This window comes from Carassius carassius, chromosome 50 (genome assembly GCF_963082965.1).
Source record: "Carassius carassius chromosome 50, fCarCar2.1, whole genome shotgun sequence".
Classification (NCBI taxonomy): Eukaryota; Metazoa; Chordata; class Actinopteri; order Cypriniformes; family Cyprinidae; genus Carassius; species Carassius carassius.
In genome coordinates this window covers 8,127,179-8,138,692 of record NC_081804.1, presented here as the reverse complement: position 1 = coordinate 8,138,692, position 11,514 = coordinate 8,127,179, and positions in this window count along the sequence as shown.

Genomic DNA, 11,514 nt, shown 5'->3' with positions numbered 1-11,514 from the left:
AGAAATCTAGTTTCGTTCATTTTAGCTAAATGTAATATGTTACGTGTTACTTCCCCAACATGTCTAGTTGATCACACTACAAACAATACAAAACTAAGATGCTATAAGATACAGAAGAGACCAATTCGAGTTTTTTTTTTACCTGGGTCTTCAGTCTGTGATTAGCTCACCTCTTGTCTGAAAAGTCTTCGGGTTCAAGTCATTCCTTAATCATGTGACAGCCCCATACGCTATTTCTGTCACTGTGTTTTTGTTACGGTTTCTTCAGGATCTGTGGTACTTTATAAATAAAGCCCTGTTATAAATGAAATATTGATTAATTTGTCTTTTTGACTGTCTATCAGTAAATAAACACTAGGCTATATAATAATCCAAGCCTACAATACAAAGTACAGACTAGTTTGTTCATTTTTAATCTAATTTTGAGTTTGCTGGTATAATTGCTTTTCCTAGGTAAACTTGACATTTTGGTCTAATATGTACAAGAAGATTGCTCAAAAAGGACATAATGACAAAAGCAAATAACATGTTGAATCCTAAACAAGTAACACTACAGTTCTGAAGTCTAATCTGAAGGGTGAACTCAGACAAATCATACAAGGTCATTGAAGATTAGAATCCACTGTAAAAAAAAAAACTTTATCAAAGTGATTTCGCCATCATATGAACAATTTAAAGCATAACCAGTAATTATAAAGTACGATGCACCTATTTGTAAGGAAAGTTGTAAATTAACTAATTACTCTAGCCAATGTTGTCCCGTCATGTGACAAAAGAACGAACAACCCGAAAGATGAACTAATCAATTCTCTTTCCGGCTCAATACTGCATTGGTTTAACGTATGGGTATGTCACGTGATTAAGGAATGAGTCAAAGACCCGATAGACCTGAACTATGAACTAATCAATTCTCTTTCCGGCTCAAGACCGGATTGACTGACACAGGTGAATTACTACTAGCGAAACAGAACCTATAAAATATTGCGCGTGTGCTAGTGATGCGCGAGTCGGGTTTTTTTTCCAACCCTTGGGTCCCGCTTTTATGAAATTATTTGGCCCGCCCCAGCCCACCCCGCAAATTAAGTAAAATTTCTTGACCCGCCCCGCGCATCGGGGACATCATGGAAGTTACGTTGCTACTTATACCTTCGTATCGTAACCTTATCAATATAGGCTATAGGTAATTGGACTATGATGGTACGTTCATGAACAAATCTTTTAGGTGAACGAATTGTTCTCGTTTACGTAATCCAATGACCATAGATAGTAAAAGACTCATTTCTCGTTCACTGAAGTTCCTCCCACAGCAGCGCGCGAGCGCGGCGCTTTTAGCAGCACATGCGCAGCTCGTGAACAGCTCTGTGAACTGTTTCATCCTGTCAAATATGGAAGCATATGGGTAGCAATATTCAATTTGGGATGTACACTAATTAGACATCGAAAACGCCTCTTTTACTGCCGCACGTACTGCGGCGGCGGTGGTATAAAGTACATTTGCAGCTTTTGACCGCTGAGTGGCGCTTTAACCACAAGTTATCAAACAAGCGCATCAAAGCACATATTCGCAAATAGACTTCAGTTTTGCCTTGCTTATGTGTTACATTTGACTGCTTCAGTCACGGAAAATGACAGAAAAACACTATAGTTTAAATATTTAATATATTTAATATTTAATATTCACATATGAAAGTTTGGTATTTATCAAGTTATGTGCATTTCTTAGAACGAATTCAAGCAGGTTAAATGTCAAGCCTGTGCCTGAGTCTGTGCTTATATTTTCTAAGCTACATGGTATAAAACCATATTTTAGATTTGACACATTTAAAAGGTGTGCTGTATTATTTATATTATATTAATTATCCGTTATATTATTCAAAAGAAATTGTGGTTTACTTTGCATCTGAGCATTAAAAGTGGTAGCGTATTTTAGGGGGGTAGGCTACATGGATTAATATGCAAAATGTCAATATTTTAATATATTATGCCTATATTTTAATTTATATTTTAAATATAAATATATTTTTTCCTTTAATAAAACAACATGCATTTTTGTTATTCGTTACCTGTCCTTTATTTTGACATAACTTATTGGGGAAAAGACATTTGTCTGTAAACTGATTAAGAAATTGTTGCATGTTTAAATGTGAAGCACTGTATAATTTCGTTCCCATTATTTAGGCCTAATTTGCCTAAAACAAGAAATGAATAAAATTAAACCTGCACGATTAAATCTTTGAAACTCTAAAGAATTAATAAAACGTCCTCACAATTAAACTCAAGTTCTCTCATTATAATCAACAACATTCACACAATGTAAAAAAAACTTTAGTAATTGACAACTAAAGTGATTTTAAAGGGAACCTTCTTTACTTGCTTTTAAAGTAGGGTAACATCATATGGCCTAAAAAAATCCCAGTTTTTTTTTATTTTAGAAAAAGAAAATCTGAATCTGAAAATCTGATCTGATGATTTAAACCGATTTTTAAATCAATATTCAAATGACGAAGAAATTTTACAAAACAAGTTTTAATATAGTTCTTTATCATTCATTTAGCAGTCAAATTTATAACTGCAACAAGATGATTTAAAAAAAAACAGTACTGTTATACCTAAATGCTGGAAAGACCTTTATTTTTTTAATTTATTATTTTATTTTTTTTAATACTAGCCCATCATGCATCTAACCATCCACTCAGCTTTAAGAGCTGTTCAGATTAAAACTGCCAGCTCCACTGTGAGTCAGTGTCATGGATGGAGGACCTGTTAATATTTTTTCTAGTTTATATTTCCATCTCATTATGCCGCTGGTTTAGTTTTTTTTTTTCTTATAGAACTTTTTTCTTATAGAACTTATTTGTAAATAGAGCAGTCACTGTCTGTGTCTGTCTGAGTCTGTGAGAAGCAACAACTTCCCCTCCATGCTCACTGATACCAGAAACACGCTCCGGCCTCACTCCGTGAATAAAGTATTTCAGTATGTTTGAAATGTTATGTTCATAACAAAGCATATAAAATAATAATAATAAAAAAATAACAGGAGAGTTTCAAAGTGGCTTAAGCTATTTTGTGTAAACTTTTTTCCCTATGTCACATGCCAAACTAATAACATTGTAAGCATTACATCTTTAATTGCTGCTTTCTGCTGTGAAAATTTTGTTTGTGATGAAAATAACAGTATATTTTTGTCAGTTATTTTATCTAAACAGATCGATTAACTTCTTCAAGATTTCAAAATCAGATAGCATGCTGATAATGTAGTAGCACTGTAAGATTACATTTGTTTGAACGCATTATTGCAAAAGCGAGTGTGAATCTGTTTATATCATGCTTTAACCCGAAAATAATCAGTAAAAGAAACAGACAAACTCTTAACACCCCGCTCGACTCTTGCAGTCAACCTTCTGATCAAGCTAAATATGTTGGCTGTTGGCATGAATTTTACTCGTGATAAGAAGCTCATATTCAAGTGTTTGTGCAAAAGATATTAATCTGCATTAATGACAGGGAGGCGCCGTCTCATCAATTTTTTCATGATAATGAATGTATCATTTTTTAATTAACATAATATCGTGGTGTCTCACATAGGTACATTAAAAATATATCTACAGAAAGCTTGAAATGTTTTTTAAATGAAAACGAATTGTCAAATCTGTGAATGTTGCATTTCTCTCATCGAAGAGAGCCAGCACTGTGAATATAACCAAAACAACAGTCCTATATAAACCAGTTCAGCAAGTGAAAGCCTCATAAGACACTGTCCATATGAAAGAGCAATTCACACCTTTATCTCGACCCCCACAAGCCATGCATAACTAGCCAAAACCCAACCCCCTCCAGCTGAACAGAATTCGGTCTGTGTTTTGGCTCTGAGGAACGGTGTGTTAGGTACTGGGCTGAAACATACCAGCACTCAGCAGCACTACTCTTTGTATTCATTATTTTCACAAGACCATAATGATAATAACAAATCATCGATTAATAATTAATCATTATTTTACGAAAATCATTGTTATTTGTGATCGTGGATGTTTGCGGCAGGCTTTAAGACCAAGCAGAATCAGATAAAAGCAGCATTTCAGCTCTGCCCACAAGTGCGAATGAAATATTGAAGCCATAAACCGAAATGATCAAAACGTACACGGGCCAACTGTCTTGTCCACGTTCTCTCACTTGAATGTTCTAATTGAGATTTGAGTCTCTTGACCTCCTGCAAGCCCCGCCTTGTTCACGCAGTGATTGACATGGCAGGAGGGGGCGGACACGTGATCGGCTCGGAATGCATTTTCAATGTGCACATTGAATTTTGCTACATTCATTGCGGGACATTGAATGAAAATGCAATCGTAAGTGTCTTGAATGTGAGTGTTAATGCATTTAAGAAAAATAGCATTTAAATGATAATTTTGCCACAGTTTTTGCTTGATCATGTTATACATATCTAATCATTTCTGTAATACATTTTCATTTTAATTTTGCAACTTATAAAGCGTTAAAATTAGTATTCATTTTACATATTAAAACTGGTGTATGAAATGGCAAATGAAAATTATGTAATTTAATTTTCATTTTCATTTTGCACCAAACGTTGCACAAATGTATTGGAAAATGTAAATGTAAATACAGAAATGCATTGTCATTTTACATATTGCATTGTTATTTCGCATCAGTGTTGGGGAGTAACTAGTTACATTTAACGGCATTACGTAATTTAATTAAAAAATAAATGTAACTGTAATCAGTTACAGTTACTAAGAAAAAATGAGTAATTAAATTAGAGTTACTTATGAAAATTTTAACGATTACAAAGGGGATTACATTTGAATATTTACACACATCCACATAGGCTACAGCTTATTTCTTTCCCAAATTGCACTAAGACATACGGCCCATAATCTCCGCGACGGGAAAACAGTCATTAAAACGGAATTCAGCCTTACGCGGACAGAATATGCCACATTTTGGAAGAATAAACAAAAAGTAGATCAGTACACTTTAATCAAAACGCGATATGGGAGTGTCTGTGAATATTAAGCCGCAAAATGAAAATCTATGAATCCTGCATGTTCTGCGTGTCTGTGGATACCAGGCGCTGACTGGCCATCGGGAGAACCAGGACAATTCCCGGTGGACTGGAAGACGATTTGGCCCGCTATTTTAATATTGTTATTTTATTTCCGAATCCGCCATTCGATAATTTAATCTCTAATAAATCATGAATCGGTTAGTCTTGACTGGCAATGGTTGGGCTCGCGTGCTCTCCACGCATCCGCCAAACGGTTTGGATCAGACGCCGAGTAATCAATGCGAGACTCGAGAGAGTGGAGTGGACTGTGGAAGAGCACAGCTGGGGCAGAAAAGCGACACTTCTGTTCAGGGTTTCAAGTGCAGGTCAGTTTCATCTGTAAAGATACTATTGTAGTTTTGTCTTTGTTTACTCAGTCAAGCAACAACAGGTCATTGCTCACACTCACTCAAAATACTGTATAAACGACATCATTATTATCTATTGTAATGTTACAATAATAATTTAGCAGACAATCATATTTTATCATCGGTTTAGGGGGAGCTAATGCAGACAAAAACACAACCTTAGGGAAATTAATGTAGCCTATATGGTATGGCACTAACCATAGATTAACCATGGAATTTGTAGTAAAAATAAATACAAGTGATAATTAATTTGCCAAAAAAACTAAAATGTAGGGCTGCTCCGATCAAGATCGGCGATCATTAATGCGCATCTCGTCAGTAAAGCCGGTTCTCTAATCAGCGGTAAATTCCCTCAGGTGCGTGATTTCACATAGAGCAGCTGTTACTACACAGAGCCGTTGTTAACTGAGAAGATGCGCAAATAAACGCTGAAAATGAACGTGGATTTGCGCATCTTCTTAGTTAACAATGGCTCTGTGTAGTAACAGCTGCTCTATGTGAAATCACGCACCTGAGGGAATTTAAAGCTGATTAGAGAACCGGCTTTACTGACGAGATGCGCATTAATGATCGGCCGATCGTGATCGGAGCAGCCCTAGTAAAATGCACTTACAAAACATGGTAAAAGTCAAATAAAAATCTTCAGTATTAAAGTCATAAGAGGATGGATGGATAATGGAAGTGAAGGTGCAGTTCAGGAGAGAACTCTTAATTATTTTGCATGTCCCCCAACCTAAGGATTTAAATCTTTTTCATGTCAGGTCCATACACAAAATAGGGTTGTCCATGTTTCAGAATGTGTTGTTGGTGTATGAGTGTGAGATTTCCCAGCCTAATTTTTTTTCCCAGTCCGCCCTTAGTGCAGACATGCAATTTTATCATCATATCATATACAAAGATACAGCAGTGTTTCAAAAAGACAAAAACAAAGGAGTTTAGTTCGCAGAATAGGACACATGCTTATTAGATAACCATATTTGAGTTGATGTATATGATTGTGTTTTTTTTATTAACTATTTTCCCCCAAACCATTGTTAGATGCAGTGTTTCCTGTAGTTATGCAAATATTTGGGTTCAGAAACAGTATCTATAAACTATTTCTTTTGATTTTAAATTGGCATTGAACTTCAGATGAATCTCAAAGTAAAAGGCAATACTAAAGTCTGATTGTGTGGTGGATGTGTTCAAATGTGATCACCTTAATTCAAGTGATGAAGGATGGTGAAAGTCTGACAGTATTGAGCACTACTGTAAGGTTAAACCTGCATGGTGTAAATGTTTGACAATGATTAACACTTGCAAATAAACATTCATTAGAAATTTAGAAAAGTAATCAAAAAGTACTCAAAAGTAATTAGTTACATTATTAAAGTAATTTAAAAAGTTACACTACTGTTACATTTTAAATAGGGTAACTTGTAATCTGTAATTGATTACATTTCCAAAATAACCTTCCCAACACTGTTTTGCATATTACATCTCAAATTGAATATTGCTACCCATATGCTTCAATGGTCAAAAAGAGTTACTCAAGATGTGACGGAGCATGTGACTTGTTGAATGTAGTGAACGAATATGAACTCGTAGGTGAAAGAGTTGAATGAAATGAATGAGAGTATACAGGGTCAGTGAGCCAAGCATGTAAATCTCGATCAGCAATCAGCAGATACAAAGTGCAGTTATAGGTGCACATACGCTTGTTTTCATATTTGCAATACAGAACATAACTCCACGTTTAATCCCCGATAAAACCTCGTGCTTTGTTAATCTGAACAATTTATTTAGACTATTTATTTAATGCGATCATGCACACACTTTAATAAAACCAAATCAGTTTTTGTCACAAGTAAATACGTTCGTTGACTTAAGAAATAACACATAAGACACTCTTTTTCGGCAACTGCTGGCGTATTTGTGTAATATGAAGAAATGATCACTGAACGAATCAGTGAAGGAATCATTTTGGTGAACGAACTGAACATCAACGAATCTCTTGAAAGAATCAAAATTCCACCACTAAATTCCATGCAACATAAATGGATTTAAAAAAATTTAGTTTTTAGTGACCCGCCCCAACCCGCTCCGCAATAAAGTGCCAATTTCTTAACCCGCCCCAACCCGACCCACGGGTCACCTGCAGGGACCCGCAGGTTATGAGACGACCCGTGCATCACTAGCATGCGCGACTGAACGAATCACTCCCCGTTCTTCCCGAGTCACATTAAAGATTTGTTCAAAATGAACGAATCGTTCAAGAACAACACATCACAATACAATATGTTGCGATACTGTCAGCAAGGCGATATATTGGGATATTTCTTATTTTAGGAATAGGATATATTTTTAGGAAAGCTGTCATTAAGAAATCAATTCAAGTTTATTTGCATAGCGCTTTTTACAACAAAAATCATTGCAAATCAATTTTACGGAAAACTCATTTTCTACAATATTTAGTAGTAGCTTATCAGTGGTGACTGTCAATTTCTGTACATATGGCAGAAGTGTACAGAAAAATCAAAGACTTAATCAAACAGACGATGACCACTATTAACCGCAATTATATTATATTATGATGTAATCAAACTTATAGCAAAATTTGGTAGATCTGTGTTGTAAGAACACACCACCATATGCAAACGTTAGGAATAAGTAAAAGATGATTTAACCAGACCGCAGTGGGATCTCCATTTAACAGTGAAGGTTATTGAACAATTTTTATGCAGTATGAGTAAAGTAGGGTAGGGGTGTTGGGAATTAAAGTGCTTGCAGTATCCTTTAGTTAAATGTATAATACATATAAAATGTATTTTATAAAAAAGACCATATATATTATTTGAACCTGCTTTAAAAGTTCAGTTTCAGTTTACAATTGTGACATACAATGTCATAATATTTTGATCTGAACAAAAAATTACATCTTAAAAACAATTAAAAAGTGCTTACAGGATTCCTAAAGAAAACAAAACCATTATAAAACAATAAAATAAATACTGCTGTCGAGCCTTTCCACTTGGATTTCACAGGTTTGCTTTTTGTATTCAAAATGTTCTGCGTGGAATCGCCGAATCACCGATACCACGACACGAGCACTGCCCCAACTGCACAAAACAGTCCCAAAATGAGACACAGCTGCAGGCGCAACGCGCTGTGACCCTACCGCCCGCCTCGGGTAAGGCCCTCTTCACACGGGACATCCTCGCCACGGTCCAGCGGTGGACGTTACCTCATTGCCCTAATGACGGCACAATTCAGCTTTGTACATGAACAGGGAAAATTTTCACCCTCCATTACTAACAGCGATATTAATGCTGACATAAACTAATACCCATAATAATGACAACACCCTAATAACCACCAACTGTTTGATTACCAGCAATCTTCAAAATATCTTTTAAGTTCAACATAAGAAGCAACTCCTACAGGTATGGAACGACATGAGGGTAAGTAAATGATGACAGAATTTTCATTTTTGGGTGAACTCGGAACGAGTCTATTTGCTGATCAATGGAAGCCCTTAATGAAAGAGCTGAGTGAGATATGTGGAGGAAATTTCTAGGCAAATTTTTTTTTTTATTGGCCATTTTAAAAAAAAATTTTTTTTTTATCTTTTGATCCCATCCAAGGTTGTTCTGTCTATTGGTTTTGTTTTGTACTTGTCATGCTTTAAAACTCAGTCATACTAAAGTTTTTATAAGGCAAAACGTGTCTTTGCACTATATACATGTTTTGCAAGAAGATGTTGGTTCATAAAAATAAGTGTACAAAAAATAAGGGAAAAAAAGTAGCTGATGCATAATATGGAGATTTACTTGTAAATATAAAGATGCTTAGCTCTGACTAATTTTAAACTGTAATAACCCACTGGGGTCGAAGCCAGCTCTGGTGTGGTCTGTCTCCTATTTTCTTGATGACCGTGAAAAGAACTAAAAATATGACATTTTTGATTGTACAGATAAAAATAAGATGATCTATGAAACTGCAAAGGGTCTACTTTTATTTGGGTATAGTCATAACAAAACAATGTGCTTCTCTAAATCTTCTTCTCTGTTTATAAAGAAACAACTCTTGCTTTTGTACTGACAAATACACACAAAATATGTCAAAATACCCATCTTGGAAAGTGTGTTCGAAAAAAATGTTAGTTAAGTGTGAAAAATAAACAGTTGAGAGAAATCAGATGTGTATCATTATAATGGATGCATTGTCTTTTAAAGGCACCGGTGGCAACAGCGAGAATCAAAGGTTACACCCTCTTTGTTTGCGTGAACATTTTGGCGGCATTATGCAAATCTTCCCACATCGTGACATGTGTGGGGGTAGGTTAGAATGAGCCATTTTAGGAGGGCGCGGACAAGTCCTAACTTTTATAAAGTATATCTCTTTGGGTATCTCTTTGTAACACTCAAAAGAGAAAGCAAAAGTTGAAATTGCATCATATTAACCCTTTAACATTTTTAGGAGGAGTAAAACTGACATTTATGCTTTTAACAGCCGGATGCATTTACACTAGCTTTTCCAGTTTTGTGTGGAATGCGCCCCAGACCACCTTCTGAAGTGGTTTGATCAATCGGATTTAAATCCATGTCGAAAGTGTTTCGGAGGGCATTTACACATAGTCTTTTCAGTATTCGATTGCTATCCTATCAGAGAAAAAGCATGAAGTGACCAGGTGTAAACAGGACCTTTGAGGGCGAGTATTATCATGCTATATTCAACTAGCTAAGTCCCAGTTTCTTACAGTTCATACTTGTCTTTTAATTATTTGTGTATACTCATGTCAATCCAGATAATGTGTTTATTTGTATTAATTTGATTGATGTGCTTGTTTGTGCAACGTATATGATTTTTGTACTATGAATAATAACTGAATAATATTTCAGTTTCCAACAAGACTATTCAGAGATAAAAAGGTTAAGTAATTCAATTGATATTCATTTTGATGGTAGCCTATCCCACGGCAAAGAAAAAAAAAAAAAACTCTATGGGAAACTCATCGTCTATGGGATCCCGTATTAAAGGAGATACCATTTTTGTCACTTTGACCATGTCTGCATGATGAAAATATGTTCAAAGAACATTCACTGCAAAAATAAATGCTTTTCTAAGAATTTTTGTCCTGTTTCCAGTCAAAATATCTAAATATTCTTAAATCAAGATGCATTTTTCTTATTTTGCTAATTATCTGCCAGTAGGATAAGAAATTCAAAACATGCTTGTTTCTGTTTGAATTAAGATAATTTTCCTTACCTTACGGCAGACAATTTTACGTGTTACGTAAAATGCACTTAAATGCACTTGTTTTCCCCCGAGGAAACTAAATACCTTATATAATTGTAAAAATTGTATCTATAGAAACTGCATCTCAACGTCAGAATTTTTTAGATATTTGTACTCTGTAAGAAAAGCATTTTAGCAGAGTGAATGAGGTATTTAAACATCGCTTACACTTTTGGGAGGAGACCGCAAGAAACTCTGGAACCAGGTTAGGTTCATACAGTAAGTTACCACAGAAACGGATTCTGAGTAAGTTACCTCTTTTTCAGAAACAGGCATGAGTTACCCTGCTTTCTCTGGTTTGACAAACCTCCCATTCTGAAATGGAAAATCCAGAGTTTCCCCTCATTTCAGGGTCAACACACTCAGAGTTTTCACTTCATCTCCCAAAAAAAATTATATATATATATGCATTGAGGCTATAGAGCACACTCATTTTTGAAACAACCTCAGTATTTAATTCTGAGCAGTTTTCATTATCAGTAGCTCATTAGACGATAGCAAAGAGTTTCATGTGGCAGTAGACGCTGTACCTGCTGACCACTGCATCTTCATTTTGCAGTTGATAGTGTTACCATGGAAACACACAATCCTCTTGTAATTAGACTACCTTAATTATTATGACATGGCGTGAAAGCACTGCAGCCTTCATATGGTCCAACCTCAATCAAACACACCTGAACAAGCTAATCAAGATCTCCCAGATCAGGTGAGTTTGATCAGGGTTGGAGCTGACCTGATCTCCTTGGCTCTTTAAAACCCAATTTTTACAGCAATTTCTATTGCAGCCACATTATTATTTGTGTGCAT